At 51.6% G+C, this 16,464-nt stretch overlaps 1 pseudogene; it reads left to right on the forward strand.

Annotated features, from left to right (window-relative positions):
• The first annotated feature begins 908 nt into the window (after positions 1-908).
• Positions 909-2,765, forward strand: Psmb3-ps5 (proteasome 20S subunit beta 3, pseudogene 5; annotated as a pseudogene).
• Positions 2,766-16,464: the final 13,699 nt, after the last annotated feature.

Genomic DNA, 16,464 nt, shown 5'->3' on the forward strand with positions numbered 1-16,464 from the left:
GTGGTGAACCCCACCTGTAATCCTAGCAGTCCAGATGCTAAGGCAGAAGGATTGAACGTTGGAAATCAGGGGACGATGTGATGATTCAGCAGTTAAGAGCACCTGCTGCATGCCGGGCGGTGGTAGCCTACTTCAATTCCGCACTCGGGAGGTAGAAGCAAGTGGACCTCTGAGTTTGAGGCCAGCCTGGTCTACAGAGTGAGTTGTAGGGTAACCAAAGCTGCACAAAGAGAAGCCCTGTCTTGACCCCTCCCCCCACTCAAAGAAAAAGAAGAAAAAGAAGGAGGAGGAGGAGGAAGAGGGGAGGAGGAGGAGGAAGAGGAGGAGGAAGAAGAGGAGGAAAAGGAGGAGGAAGAGGAGGAAACTGGAGACTATCTGGCTATACAATAAGCCTCTATCTTAAAAAGAGGAGAAAGGGCTAGCTAGCAAGGTGGTCCTAGAACCCACGCTCACAAATTAATAAATATAAAACTTACTTTCAAAGAAGAAAGTACACATAGTCAGACACATGAGAATGTGTGCATGCATGCCCATGCACATGTGTGCATGCATGACACAGCTGTGTGATTATCTTATGTGCCTTGTGTGCTTTGACATCAGAACACCTATGGCTTGAAGGATCATGTCCCTCCAGAAGTCACATTGAAACTTAATCTACAGTCACAAGGATTCTGCCCTTGGGAAGGAGGACTGTACAGAAGGCCTTGAAGAAGGAGGCTCCCCTCTGTGAGGTCAGCAATCAGCGGCAATGGTAACAGCTTGGTCCTCATCAGACAAGGAGCTGCCAGTGCCAGGTTTAGGATGCTGAGGAATGTGTAACAGTTACTTGTAACTTGCCTAGCTGTGGTATTTAATGGTAGCAAGAAAGGTTGAGATGAGGGTCATTCTGTCTCCCCAGAAAGGTAGCTATGGCCAGCATCTGCTTCTTGGAGAGCTGCCAGGCAGGGTTTTCTGAACTGACAGAAGGCTGGGAGGCATATGTGAGACAAGTGCTGAGTGCTGTGACACATAGGGTGAAGAGGGCCCGGTCCAGGGCAAACTGGGGTGGAGGAGACAAGAATAAGAAATGGGGTCAAGTCAGGGCCTGGTGGTACGCACCTTTAATCCCAGTACTCAGGAGACAGAGGCAGGTGGATCGCTGTGAGTGAGTTTACAGAGTGAGTTTCAGGACAGCTAGGGAAACAGAGGAACCCTGTCTCAAAAAGCCAGAGAGAGAGAGAGAGAGAGAGAGAGAGAGAGAGACAGAGAGAGACAGAGAGAGAGAGAGAGAGACAGAGAGAGAGAGACAGAGAGAAGAAAAAGAAAAAGAAAAAGAAATGGGTGGTGAAATGTCTTAGTGGTTAAAGACTGAAACCTCAGTTTTATCCCCAGGGCTCTCATGTTGAAAGAAGAGAACCAATTCCCAGAGGTGTCCTCCGGCCTCCACATGGCACATACATGCACACAAATGTAATTTAAAAATTGTAGCCTGAGAAAGCCAGAGCTGGTTTGTAGACACTGCAGTGGAGATCAGGCTCCTACTACAGTGTAATCACGTCTATTATGTCCTATAATGGAGGGGCCGTCATGGCCATGAAGGGAAAGAACTGTGTGGTCATCGCTGCAGACAGGTGTTTCGGGATCCAGGCCCAGATGGTGACCACGGACTTCCAGAAGATCTTTTCCATGGGTGACAGGCTCTACATAGGCCTGGCCAGCCTGGCCACTGACATCCAGACAGTTGCCCAGCGTCTCAAGTTCCGGCTTGAACCTGTATGAGCTGAAGGAAGGTCGGCAGATCAAGCCTTACACCCTCTTGAGCATGGTGGCCAACCTCTTGTATGAGAAATGGTTTGGTCCCTACTACACAGAGCCTGTCATTGCTGGCTTGGACCCCAAGACCTTTGCTCTCATTGGCTGTCCCATGGTGACTGATGACTTCAGTCAGTGGTACCTGATCCGAGCAAATGTATGGGATGTGTGAGTCTCTCTGGGAGACCAGCACAGATCCAGAACACAGTTTGAAACCATTTCTCAGGCCGTGTTGAATGCTGTGGATGGAGATGCCATATCAAGCATGGGTGTCATTGCCCACATCATTGAAAAAGACAAGCTCACTACCAGGACGCTGAAGACTAGGATGGACTAACCTGTGCTCTGAATGGTCTAACCTGTGCTCTGGTCCCGTCTCCCTTTTGTTGTTTTTCTTTTTAATAAAATCGCCTTTCTTTCAAAAGAAAAGTTATAGAAAGAAGCAGTGGAGAGAGAGCCTGTGGCGGCCATAGAGTGTCACGCTCGCTGGAGCTGGCTACAGGCAGTTGATAGCCTCTGTGGATGCTGGGACTGGAGCATGGGTCTTCTGCAAGAGCAGTAAGCCACCTTAGTCATTGGGCTCTCTCTTCAACCCCTAATACAACCATTCTTGCCTTGGTCATTTTGGCAAAGAGTTTGCTAGGGAGCCCAGGTTGGTTTTGAACTCACTCCCTCAGACTCCCAAGGCTTGAGGTCACAGGCTTGGGTCACCATGCCCAGTTTGCTGGTACATTTGTGTAGAGTTGTACATGTGCTGGTTGGGTATATGTTCTGTGTGCGTGTGGGCATTGTATGGGATTGGTTGTACATGTGATCGTGTGTGTACTTCAGTGTAAACGTGTACATGTGTGAACTTGTGGCTTTATTCTGTGTACAGTGCTGATGCATGCCTAGTTCTTTGAAATGTGTCATGTGTAAGCATGTATGCTATGCATATGAGTTTGCACACATGTACATTCATAAGGGTTTGCATTCATGTACATTTCAGCATGGACCAAGTGCACATGTGTGAATACTGTGTGAGTATGGGCAGGTTGCATATGCATGTGTGTGTACGTGTGCATATGTGTGTGCACATGTGTGTGCATGTGTGTGCATATGTGCGTGTGTGTGTGTGATTCCGAGTTCACCCTGGTGGACCCTGGCTGGGGTTGCTGGTAGGAACCTGAACTCAGTGTCTCTGCCCCACCCCTGGACTCCTCAGAAGACTGTGTGCTTAGGCACTGGTGGCTCTCTGAATTTAACCTTCACCAGCCAGGGCCCATCAGAGGCCTGTGTGACCTGGTGTAAATACAGCAATCCACACTTCAGATAAATACAAGATGCATCAAAAGATTTAAGGCACCTGTTGTGTATTTAAAAGAATTATATCTTGTTTATGGTTCGGTATAAAATGCACAGCTGATTTATATAGTGGCTGGTCCATCGCGGAGGAAATCTCATTTCAATCATAAATGGCAGGGTTTGATTTAAGAATTCATTCTTTAATGGGTCTGCAATGTTCAAATTTAAACCCATTCAATTCATCAGCCAAATATTCAATATGGGCACAGGGAACTCATTTAGGCAAACAGAGACTTTTAATATAAATTTTCCGGGAGATTTCTCCATCGATTCCGCAGTTTAGTGCAAAATGATTTGTGCGATACATTCTTGGGGATCAATGCTGCCGGTCAATGGCTCCTATAAAACCTCCTCCCCCGCATGTGGGTCAAGGAACTTTGGCTCCCAGGGAGCGCCTCCAGGGCTTCAAGTGCCACCCACTGACAGAGGTGCTGCATCCAGGCTTGCCCTGAGGATCTCGGGGAGGGGGCCCTTACCTCTCCTGTTGATTTATTGTCCAAGGGGCAGAGACCCCGAGCTGGTGCCCACCAGCTGGTCTCTGGCTGGCAGGCTATACTGTGCAGCAGAGCTCTCTTGAGCCTCAGGCCTGTCTGTGTCTCAGGACCTAGTGGAGGGCTTGAGAGACAAGTATCCTGTCTTCATGCGTGCCAGGGATAACCTAGGGGAGATCCTATTGGCTTTCCTGGCCATGACTAGCTGTGATCACTGTCCCGAGAGCTAGTATAGGAAGGTCCTTTGGGGCCAGGGTTTACTAACTCTGTGCCTTTCCCCATGCCCAAACACTTATTCTAGGATAAATAGGGGTTGAAGTGTTCTCAGCTGCAGAAACCTGGAACCTCCTGGGCTGGGGGCAGACTGGTTGCTGAAGGCCAAAGAGTCAGATTAGGATGAGTGGGTTGAGTTCTGCCATTTGGGGTCTCTAAGGGTCCAGAGAACAGGACTCCTCATTCCTCAATTACCACTTCATGCTGTGCTCCAAGGATAAGCTGAACATGAGAAGCAAGGGCCATGCCAAGACTGGCACGGTACACCCAAGAGAGGAGAGGGTGTTGCCTATTTTTCTCCTCTACGGCAGATACAGAGGTGTACATGTATGAATTTGCCGACCTTCTCTGTACTTGTTCAAGTGTATGTGTTCTTTCTAGGTCTGAGAGATCAAGATGAATTACTAGGATAGTTCACGGACCTCATTCTGTAACCACAGATGAGGCCCCAGGGGTGAACCCAAGATCCCTGGGCAAGGGTCAAGGCCTTGTGCTCACCTGGGCAAGGGTCAAGGCCTTGTGCTCACCTGGGCAAGGGTCAAGGCCTTGTGGTCAGGCATCTTTCCCTACAGTTGGGAGAAGCTAGGCTATTCTCGTGGGCCTCATGAAGCGATAAGGAAGAAGTCACGGGCTCTTCCTACACAGGCTTTGCTGAGGCCACTTCCTGCTCAGCACCCTGAAGCAGGGTAGGGTCTCTGAGCCTTGGGAGCCTGAAGGGAGGTTATCTAGTCTGTTCCCTCCATCTCCCTGATGTTGCTTCAGGGCAAAGGCTATGGGAGGGCATTTGTAGCCTGCGCTAGAGGTAGTGGTGATGGTGCCAAATGGGTCACAGTGTTGGGCTGCCTGTCCACTTAGCACTGACATGGGCAGGATAGGGTGGGATTGGGATACAGGCTGTACTGGCACAGTGATGGCCAGGAAAGTCTCCCAGTTTCAGGCCTATGGCTACCGACGTCAGCAGGGTCACCTCTCCTGAACTTGACTGCCTTGCCTTGATGTGAGCTGGTAGAAGGTCTTTGACAGGAAGGAGGAAACATGGCTAGATCTGTAGGCTATCTCACACCTGACTAGGGAGATTTGGGGAAGCAGTGTGGGTACGATGTCACCCTGGGATTTCAGGCCCTGGAGCCATGGTTAAAAGGGCTGGTGGGAAGTTTAGCACCAAAGGTCTGGGGATCATGGGTGGCCTTACACTAAGGGAAGCGATAGTGTGTGTGGCTTAGCTACCTGCCTTGTTGGAACATGAGAATGAGGAGAGGCTGGTGAGCTATGGGGGATCCAGGCCCCGGGTTCTGCGGCTAGGAGGGCAATGCCTGGCACAGACACAGCATCACTTCCCTGAGACCTGCCAGGTCTGAGTGCACGGTACCTCTGCTCTAGGACACAAAGTCACTCCCATTCCACTTCTCCAGCGGGAGGTGGCTACCACACCCTGCTACTCCCAGACCAAGTAAGTGACACCTGCCCATGGTGCCTTGTCCCCATGTCCTAAGCCTGCTGCTTCCTCAGCCAGCCTGGTGCACAAGGGCCCTCCAGGAATGAAAAGCAGAGCCCATATTGATTTCATTTCCAAATTATTAATCAAATCCACAGCTCAATAGAAATATTGTATTGTTCAGCTTGGGCAGATCTGAATGGCTCTCCCTCGGGCAAGGAGCAGGGAGTGGTGAAGGACAGAGGGTGATGAATGGGATGAAAGCACTGGGTGCTGGTGGGGAGGGCAGGCACTTCCCCATCCCTGCCTTCCCATGGCCTTCCTACCTGCCCAGAGTGCCAAGAGACCCGGGAGGTGGACGTGGGTGGTGCTGCTAGCCCAGCAGAGGCTTCTGTGGCCTTCTAGGCATAGGAGTCGGGGACAGGGTCAGACTCAAGGGCTTAGCTGAGCAGCCCTTTGGCCTGGCCTGCAGCTGGAGCTGTCAAATCTGTTCTTATGGGGTCCAAGTGTTTCCTGTGGCCCTCCTTACCTGTCACCACTCCTTACAAGGAACCAGGGAGGCCAAGAGCCCACCTAGGCATCACACTTGCTATTTATCCGAGGTACACATGCTCCCAACTTCCCTCTTGCTGTGCCTGAGTCCTCTCTGTAGATTATAGTGAGACCGCACCTTGCCTGAGCTGGCCTGGTGGTTCTGATAAGGAAATGAGTCTTCCACTGCTTACTAAGTCCCCTATGAGTCCTAGGGCAGGATCCTGGGACACACAGAGAGAACTGGAGCAGGAGGTCTGAGTTCCACAGTGCTTCTGCTCTAGGACCTAAAGCCATGCCTACTCCCCTTCTCCAGTAGGAGGTGCCTACCATACTCTGCAATCCCGGGGCAGATTGATGACTGTCACTGGTGCCTTGTCCCTGTATTCTAAGCCTGCTACTTCCTCAGCCAGCCTGGTGCACAGGGTATAGCACAGTGATGGTCTGGGAAGTGTATGAGAGGGAGAACTAAAACCCTTACCACACTGATGCCTGGAGGGAAAGGGACCATATAGTCAATGGTTACCTGGGAAGGAAAGGAAGAGATAGGGTCATTGAAAAGTTCCACAATTGCATCCAAGATTGAGCAAGGGCCTAGGGCAGGGGCAGGGACAGGGGCAGGGAGAGACATTGAGTAAGGGTACAATAAGGATCAGGGGGACAACAGAGCTCTGTGTGTGTGGCTCAGGAAGCATGGGGACTAAGCTGTGTGCATTGCCTAGGCTCTGATCTGAGTACACTAATTATGTACAGGTAACACAGACACCTCCTGAGGTAGCCTGGCTGCTGACTATGTGGGCACGCAGGTGAATGATGTTTCTCCTTGCCTCAGAATATATCCTGAAGAAGAGAACAGATGGGAATAACACAGAGAGGTCACTAGATAACCTGGGGACCAAGGTCCTCCTGAGTTAGTGACTGAGTGTGTGTGGCTCCAAACCTTGGGTCCCTCTGCTCTTATGTATGTATGACCACAGTGGGCAGACAGGCAACACAGTTCTGTGGCTCCTGAGATCTCAAAATCTGAGACCAGAGCATCTGGAGAGATTCTCATGTGTCTGTTTCCATAGTGTGTTTCCATGGTCCCCAACAGGTGGGCTATCCTGTGCCCAGAGCAAATGGAGGCCTAGTGAAGCCCAACACAGTTGGCCTGACGCATGGGGCACCTACTTACAAATGCTCTCTGATTGTGTGGATGCAGACCATGTAAGCCCCCCAACACCAAGCTTCTCCCTGTTTTCCATTTTTGGTAGTTTTCAGTAAGTGACAAGAGACAACAATTTCTTGTAAAATAGACTTTGTGTCAAATGAGTTCTTCCAGCCACAGGCTCCGAGCAAGTTCAAAGCAAGCCAGTCCAGGGCATCCTGGGAGTTAGAGTCATCCAATGCATCTTCACCTTGTGAAATTCTCTTCCTGACACTTACCACAACATCATCCTGAGGGTGGCTGTCAGCAAAGGGCAAGTTCTGGAGGAGTCGCCAAGAGGAGGACCACAGAGCATTCAGATCCAATCAGTAGTGCTGGGGCTGCAGTGAAGACAAGTTGGTCTCCATGGTGATAGGGGGTGGTGGTGTCTCAGCTTGGAATGATGGGATGTTCTGGGTAGTGACACTGGTGTATAACACAGGGGATGTGCTTCTTTAGTTCTTCCAAACCCTGGGTCAGCAAGGATCATTCCTTGAGAACAGGTACCACTTTCTTTTGCAAGACTCTGTAGCCTAGAGGAGACGGGATAGATGTGGCTCCTGCTCTTCTCGTTCTCCATTTTCCATCCCTCTTCCCAAGGCCTGTTCTTCTTCCTGTGGCCAGCTCATCTGGTGGCCTTCTCTCCTCCCCATATCGATTTTGGCTCCCACAACGTGTAGTCACAACAGACTTTGTGGACTGTGGAGATGGCTCTCAGGGCACTTGGTAAGTGCAGCTTTCATCACACAGGTTCTGTTTTTCTGGGTGAACGTTGGTGGGTCAGGTTTTGGCACACCACAGGGCATGTGGTCTGGTGTGGGGAGTGCCCTGAGTTCTGAGTGATGGGAGAGGCTGAAGAGAGTGGGTGTGGAGAAGCTAGAAGAGCGGCCTTGCTCTGATGGGTGAGGTGTTCGGCCATCTGTTGCCAGCAAATGTCATGAGCTCTGTTGCTTAAAGGGGGCATTTAGGCTTTCTTTAGTGGTTGTCAGGGCTCACAGAACCTAAAGAGTATTGTCCCCATGTCATAGCAGTCTCTATAGGGCAAGAGACAGGAAAGAATTGGTGTTGGAGGGCTTGTCATGTGGCTTCCATCCAATGATGAGATCCAGAAAGAATCAGAGAATGACAAAACCTTTGAGAGGATTTCCGGTGGAATCCCTTTGGCGGCTTGCTGATGGCTGGTTTTATAACCCTGCTGCAAAGAAGGCCTCTCTAGGCTGTACTGAAAAAGGTTTGAGATGAAACCATGGAACCAAGATGGTGGCCTCTCAGCCCCAAGGGAAGAGTGCAGCTGCATTTTCCACAGTTGTCGAGGCCAGAGACCAGGGGCTTACAAGTCTCCTGGAGAGGGGAGTGGTTGCAATCAGAAGACCTGACTCCTGGCTGTAAGGCTAGGATAGCATTTGCTGTTCCAGCCTCCATCTGTGCAGCAGGGGGCAGTTGAGTGCCTTGTGTCTGCTAAGTTGATGAATGAGGAGTGGGCTGTTTCTCTTCAGTCAGCAGGGTCTACAGGAAGGACCTCAAGGCACCCCAGCCACAGCTAGACCTTAGTTGACAGGCCATTGACCCTGAACCTGACATGATCACTGGTGTGGTGTGATGCCAGGGTCTCCACACTGGCTGCCTGGGAGAGGCTGAGAGCTTGCCTATGAGCCGCTGAGCAATGAGGGTACTTGGGGTGAGGGGTGGAGGGTTGCTCTTGGTTTCTTTCCGGGCTGGACTTCTAGGATGTCCCTTTGTGACTGCTGGAATGGACTTGTCTGGAATGGAGGTCAGCAAGTGGGGAGACAGAGGTGTCCCATGGAGGGTTTCCTGTGAAGGAACTCTCACATAGCTCAGTGGGTGTGAGCCGAATTAGCTGAGCATCTGGTACAAGAAAAGAGTGAGGTTAGAGATGCACGGAGAGCTGGAGACTCCTGGGCCTCTGCAGAAGTATTAGCCTTAGGTCCTGCTTTCTCCATGGTATATGCACAGTGTCCCCCTAACAGGGCCTCTCACCAAGCCCTCCCACCCACAGGCCCTCTTGCTTAGTCATAAGTTCCTTCCCTGTCTCCTGGGGTCCCTGGGCTTGGCCCTTCCTGTGACTTCCCTTGATTGTCACCTCTCCAGGGGACCCTCTGGGGAGCCCAGTTAAGCACATTGCCAGAGGGCCAGAGGGTGGTAGCACATATGCTAGGCTCAAATGGCAGAGCTGCCCTGGGCTCAGGTACCTGCAGACTCCCACGATGGCTTCAATGTAGTGGCACTTAGTGGAGCCTAGGTGTCTCGTGGCTAGTTCAGCTCCTGGCCACTCTTACTGATCAAGGCAGATGCCACAATAGCTTCTCGGAATCACACAATAGCTCCAGGAATCTAACTTGGCTCTTGAGTGTGAAAGGGGTATGGGCTATGTGCTGGTCACTAGGCAGTGGATGGGCCCTGCTGCCTGGGCCTTTTCCTACTTCATACCCAGCTGCACAGGGAGGCTGAAGTCAAGAAGAGCAATGGTTCTGCTATGGCCTGAGGTTGGGGCCTGCAGGGCTCCCAGTCATGGTTGATCTGAGGCCCCACCCTTAGCTTCCTGGGCCACGTTTTAGGCTGTTTCTTTATTTTTTTTAAATATGATTTATTTAATGTATACGAGTACACTGTACTGGTGGTCTTCAGACACACCAGAAGAGGGCATCGGATCCCATTACAGATGGTTGTGAGCCAGCATGTGGTTGCTGGGAACTGAACTCAGGACCTCTGGAAGAGCACAGTCAGAGCCTTCTCTCCAGCCCATTTCTTTATTTTTTACTTTATTTTTAGTCTCTTCTTTGGGGTTGGTCTCTAGAGTGTCTCAACACAACCAGAAAGTATTCCAAAAACTGCTTCAAAATGATCCCCATGTTGAGCAGAGGTGCCAGGGGGCTCCTCATGCTTTCACAAGTCTGGGCTCTAAAATAAGAAACATTCTGTATGTGGCTTGCCTCCCTCAAGGCTTCCAAAGCCATGCATCCTGACCAGTGAGAGTGGGGACTCTAGTATTGATCCAAATGAGTGCTCTGCTCGCAGGGCTGGGGTACCGTGCATGCTGGACCTCCCAGGCTTCTGCTCTTAACAGGGAGCCGGCAGAAGCTGTTGGCCCCCTTGGCTGAGGTTGTGGCCTTGGGGAGGGCTACTCTTGGGTGGCTGAACAGGAGATGGCCTAGTGTCTCTGTCCTGTGTCCCAGGAGATGGAGACTGCTGCTTCCTGGGAGTCAGGGAGAGAGGAAGATGCTCCAAAGGCAGGAGCCTGGTTCCCCTGGGCCCTCAGACCTCCTACCACATTGGATTGGTTACTAGGGAAGCAAATTGAAGGAGAAAGGGTTGCTTGGGTTCTCTGATAGGGCACAGCCCATCTTGGCAGAGAAGTCATGGGGTTCATGATGGAGTATGTGAGTAGACTCCTCTGCAGACCAGGAAGCAGAGAGATAGGTCTAGAATGGGGCAGCCCCTAGAAGGCCCACCCTCAGTGACCCACTTCCTCCAGCAAGGCCCCACTTCTAAGTTCTACAACCTTGACAATCAACACCATACCCCGGGGACCAAGTGTTAAAACACACGAGCCTGTGGAAGATCTTCACATCTGTCCCTGCGTGCTGGGGTCTTAATGGGTCTCTCCCTGCAGAAGGAGAGATGACAGAAGTAGCTGGAGGTGGGCTGGAGGAGAAACCACAGGGGAGCATCAGGAAGCAACTTCAGCATCCCAGGGAGCCTTTATGGTCCCTGCATCTACCAGATGATGGCCTGGTTGGTGGTGTCCTATTGAAGAGCTGAGCCAGGGCCCCTGGGAAGGAGTGAGGTCAGACTGGGTGTCTGCAGACAGCCTCGGGTGTCCTGTGACCTCAGCCCTGGTATTGCTTTGAGGACTGCCCACTGGGCAGTATTCCTGCCTCCTCACTCTTCCTGGGTAGAGCTACTACTGTAGAGCCCCCTTTACCACTAAGGGTGGGCTTGAGACCTTTGGGGTAGCCCACATCCACTGCCGTGGTGCCCTACATGGGGTCTCCTTGCTCAGCCTGGCCTCTCTGTTGCAGCTACAAGGGGAGGTGCAGGCCGATGACTCGGACCGGTGGCCTGAGATAATTCACTTTCTCCCCCAGTGTTGAAACGAGTCAATTTTTCAAACCACATTTGCTCTCTTATTGTTTATTTTCGGGCAGCGGTAGCAATTTTCGAGGCGGCTGCCGCTGCCCACCACAGCTATCTTGCGGGTCACCTGTCATTCCGGAAGGTCAGCCACTCATTCAGAGTTCCATCATTCTTCCCATAAGCAGGCAAATACCATTTCATCTCCACAGACTTCAACTGGGCCAGAGAACCCCCGGTGCCTCTTTTCTGGCCTGGGATTGACAGCGTTTCGTCATGCCCTGCCCCACAACCAATTAAGGGGTTTCTGTTCTGGCCTTTGAGAGGCAGGGCTTGGGACTCAGCCCCTGCAGACCCTCCTGTCTCCACCTTTTAGGGTGGAATTATCTAATTACGATTGCCCTGCATGGCTGGGCTCAGCCACCATGGCCAGGATGCTACCCCTCCTCCCCATTCCCCATCTGGCCCTGTCATGGAGCCATACCCCTTCCTCACAACACCCCAGCCTCTCCTGGGTAAACTTACCTCTCCTGACAACCATTTCTCTCCATTGGTATTTTGGGCAGAAGACCTTGAGGTTAGACCCCATTAGCAGAGTTGCTGAACTCCAGGATATCTTCAGGAGGTCTCCGTGTCTTACCACCACCTCTCTTGACCTAATTCATGGAGGGTAGGGGCTTGGGCTCTTCTGTGCTGTTTAGCCCTTCCCTCATGTGCACTTTGGTGGCAGGTGCAGGACCTGGTGGGATCTCAGCCTCCGCTGACTGTCAGGTCCCAGAGGGCAGCTGAAGTGATTTGGTCCTGGGAGTGGCTTATGAGTCTTTTGTCCCTCCTTCCAGATGTTTGTCCCTAGGGGAGCTGGGCCTCTGAGTCTGTGTTCACCCTTCAGAGAGCACCAAGCCTAGTGTATGCATTGCCACAAGATGGGGAAATGCAGCAGTTAAGGAAGAGGGCAGGATGGTGGGCCGCAGAGCAAGTAGCCTGAGCCCTCTGTGATCACAGGCAGACAAAGCAGTTCTCGTACTTACATTGGTGAGCAGATGCCCAGTGACGTACATGCCAGGCCAGCACATTCACATGACTGATTCATGTCCAGATCACACTGGATGGATGGCTGTGTGGTTTCCTAGTATCCCTGTGGTTCTCAGGATCTGGGGAAGACACATACTACAAGGATGCTTCTGGCTATACTTAGACAGGGGGTTGTGGTTACCTATAGGACAGTGGATTGCAGGGCCATCCCTGTGTATCCCAAGAGGGTGGGGAGCACACAATTCCTAATGCCCATAGCATTCTAACACTGGTCCTTAAGTGCGCATCTGGCCCACTCTAAGTCTGCCTGGACTCTCAGGAGGTCCCTGTGTGAGGAAACGATTGTCTTCCTGCTGCAGGGCTAGCCTCTAAGTGAGGACAGAGGTGGCTATGGCCCAAGAGGGAACACGGTGTGAAAGGAGTTATGGGAAGGAGTCAGGTGCTAAATAGGGGGAGGGGCAAGAACATGTGGGAGACATGGGTGAGGGTCAGTTGTATCAGGAGGGAAGACCCGCTGCCCCACCAACACCCTCAGCTCTTCATGCCTTTACCCCTAAGGATCAACATTCAAGGCCATTGGCCCCAGGGAGGGTGTGTACAGATGCCCATGGTTCACTCGCTCCCCCTTCCTCTCTAGTGTATGTGTTGACAAGGCATTTGTGTGTTCGCATGTCATGTGTGTTTTCTGAGGCAGAGGTGGGGCGGAAGGGTCTCAATTATCCAGGCTGAAGCAGAGGGACCCTTCTTTCAAACATGGGGCTACTGTGCACACTTAACCTCATGCAGACCACATGTGCTGATTGCCTGGCACTCGGTCTAGCTGGCCCAGCCAGACACCCCCAGCCTGGCCTGCTTCCTATCTCACTCTTCCCCAGACTGTGGAGCCTGACACCTCATCTGGCCAGGGAAATGCTTAGGATGTCTTTCTGGTCCTGTTATGGGAGAGGCCAAACATTAAATCCCTTCAGTAGTGGGCTCTTGGTTGGCTGGCACATCTCCATGGGGTTGCATTTCCAGAACATTCTGGTCCCTCGATGGTGCTCCAGGATGCAGTAAGTCAGGAGGTCTAGCTTAGCCCACCCAGGTCTGTCGTGTGGTGCTGACTTCCTCCGCTGACCCAGAGGTCCTTCTCTATGGAGCCCAGCCTCTTCCTGGGTACTGCCAGGCTCTACCTGTCCAGCCCTCACATGTTCACTTCTAACAGGCTGAATATCCCAGCCTTGCCGGGGGTGCCTAAGACCGGAACCCATAGAACTGGGGGGCTGGGGAGAGGGATTGAGTGATCAAATCAGAGAGCTAGATGGAGGCAGATGGTATTCCACAAAGATGGAGCCTGGATAGGTGAGGTTCCTCAGGAGGAGAGGGAGCCCACAGGAAGAAAGCCTCTGCCCTAGAGAAAAGAGGCAGGGCTTCCGGGTATCGATCAAAGTGCCCCAGCCTTTTACATACCCATATAGTAGCTCTCAAACAAGACTCTTCAGAATAAGTATTCGATTATCCACTCATCCATCTATCATCCATTTATTTATCTACCCATTCACCAATCACTGCAACCGAGATCCACCTAACCATCTACCTCTCCATCCACCCACCCACTCACCCACCTACCTACCTATTTATCTACCTACTCATTACCCAACCCACCCATCTATACACTTACCCATCAATCTACCCCATTCATTCACCCATTCACCTACCTATCCACCTACCCCATCGACCCATCCAAAAAAAAACTGCTTATTCATCCATCCATATGCTATAACCAGCCATCTACCTACGAATTCACCTGTACACGCAATCTATGCATCTTCCTACTTGACCACTTACCTATCCTTCAATCCATCTGCCCATTCACCCACCTATCCATCTGCAGGTGAGATTAGATTCAGTCCTGGAGATGTCAAAAGGGCTTTAATCTAGGGTCTCAGTACCTCAGGGAACCACTCTGCATGCAGGGAACAGCATTGTTTAACGTAGACCAGCAACAAGGCTGTGTCTAGAGACTAACCATAGGCTTACTGGGGCCCAGGCTAGGGACCCCTTAATTAATTTAGTCTTGGCATATTTACTCTGATACTGCTCCAGGGCAGAGCCTTTTTCCCTAATAGCCTTCCTTGCCCCATTCCCTACAATTTTATAGCCTCATCCCAGGCTCCTGTCTCCCTGGGATAGATTCCACTGGGCAAAGGTAGAGCCAAGTGAGGGGATGCTGCCCCTAGGCCTCCTGTCAAGACCCCCAGAAGGCCAGAATATCCTTGGGGTTACCTGGAGCCCACCCCACCCCACCTCTGCATTGAAGGACACCCATCCCTGTGTGTCCTGTCTGCGCCTGCCCAGTGCCAGGCAGGTTTGCTGTAGTTGTTCAGGCTCAGCCTTGGGATGATCTAGACAGGTTTGTAAACAGCCTGGGGCGGGGTGGAGGCAGCAGCAAGGGTGGGGGGAGAGGCAGGCAGCCCACATGCACCCCTGCACACGCATGCCGCAGAGAGAAGGAAAGATAACTGATGGGCCGTATTTTAAGGCATATTAACCCAATTACAAGTATATTTTTACAATCGTGGCTCGGGCATTCATCACACCGCGTTTATTAGCCCCCGAGCTGGGCTGTGTCAAATGAAGGCAGGAACAGGAGTGTTTCATTACGCTCTGCCCGCACTGGCTCCATCCCGTGACTCCTAAACCACACGATTTTATCAAAATCTTCGGAAATTGAAGCAATCACTAAAAGGTGTCGGGGAATTAAAATGTTCTGTCTTGGTGAAAGAGATACACTTCTTGTAACATATATCAGTAGCGCCTTTTTTCTTTTTTTTAAAGACACATTACTATGCAGAGAAAAGGCATCAAACGCAGGAGGGGGACTTCCAGAAGGGTCTGCAGCAGCAATTCTTCATGCTTAAAAATTGTCTTCTGAGGGACATGCTGCCGGTAAGGGTTTTCTGCGTTCTCTCTCTCTCTCTCTCTCTCTCTCTCTCTCTCTCTCTCTCTCTCTCTCTCCTCTTTGTTTTATTTTATTTTATTATTTTATTTTCACCCTCATTGTTCGATTCTGGGGTGGGGGCCTGACAGTCTCTGCTCTGAGGAAATGGAGTCCAATCAGTCAGGAGCAGAGTCCTGGCCCGCGTCAGTACCCTTTGTGAGGTAAGGAAGTTGTCAGCTATACATGTCTGACCACAAATAATCTTTAGTCCAGTTTTTCTGCCCTCAGACTGAGGATGCCACAGCTTAGCCTGGGACTTTAAAATAGGATCCGTTCGGGGTTGGGGATTTAGCTCAGTGGTAGAGCGCTTGCCTATCAAGCGCAAGGCCCGGGGGTTCGGTTCCCAGCTCCGAAAAATAGAAAAGAAAAAAAAAATAGGATCCGTTCATTATCTGCTCTCTGGTGCAGGGGTGCACGCCGGGCTGCTGGGTCCACTCGTGCTGCTGGGTCCACTCGTGCTCAACGCTCCTCAGCAGTGGGGTGTGGGCGGGGTAGGAGCCTTGTGCATGCTCCACGGTGGGGTTTGGAGTGCAGCGGGATCTCTCAATACCACCTTTCAGATCCCAAGGACTGTGTCGTTCAGCACGTGGCTTCCCATAGCTGGCCTAGGACCTCACTAACTTTCCCCCATCACCTCTGATGCCAACCAGTGACAGACAGTGGGGACACATTCATGCTGGGTGTGGCTTCTGAGTAGCAGGGACCACACCGTTCACGGTTTGCCATCTCCCTGCAAAGGTTCAGGGCCACCTAAGGACACTTGTTTCTGTGGGGTGGGTTATCTTGGGGAGCTGGGGTAGAGCCTTCAGGGCCTCTGTTGATTCAATGCCCGGGGTTAGCGTCAGTTTAGACTCTGTTCAGAGACTCTGCCAGTTTCTACCGGAGCAGAAAGGGTCCTAGGGTAAGTGTTTGTGGTGGGCAGGTAGAGAGGGGTCCAGGATCCGGCTGGCAGGGGCCCAGGTAGCCCTCAGCTTGGCTCTCCCAGACCAGCAGTGTCAGACAGGCTGGGTCAACTGGACTTGGAGCCTGGGAGACATAAGGGGAGCAGGGAGGGACTGGAGACTGCAATCCTAGCAAGAGAGGCCTGGGCCTTGCTGCAGTGTCTAATTGAACATTAGAGGCTTCAGGCTGGGGCTGCTGGACAGAATTCCCAGGGGCAGATCTTGGTCTGTAAGCCCCACACAGGCCATTCTACTAAGAGGTTATGTCCTTGTCCCTCCTAATCCATTTCTCTGTTCTACCCATCTGTCTTGTGTAGGCATATACTTTTCTCCAAAGAAACCAGAAACTTCCACTTCAATCTTGTAAT

Source organism: Rattus norvegicus, chromosome 14 (genome assembly GCF_036323735.1).
Source record: "Rattus norvegicus strain BN/NHsdMcwi chromosome 14, GRCr8, whole genome shotgun sequence".
Taxonomy (NCBI): domain Eukaryota; kingdom Metazoa; phylum Chordata; class Mammalia; order Rodentia; family Muridae; genus Rattus; species Rattus norvegicus.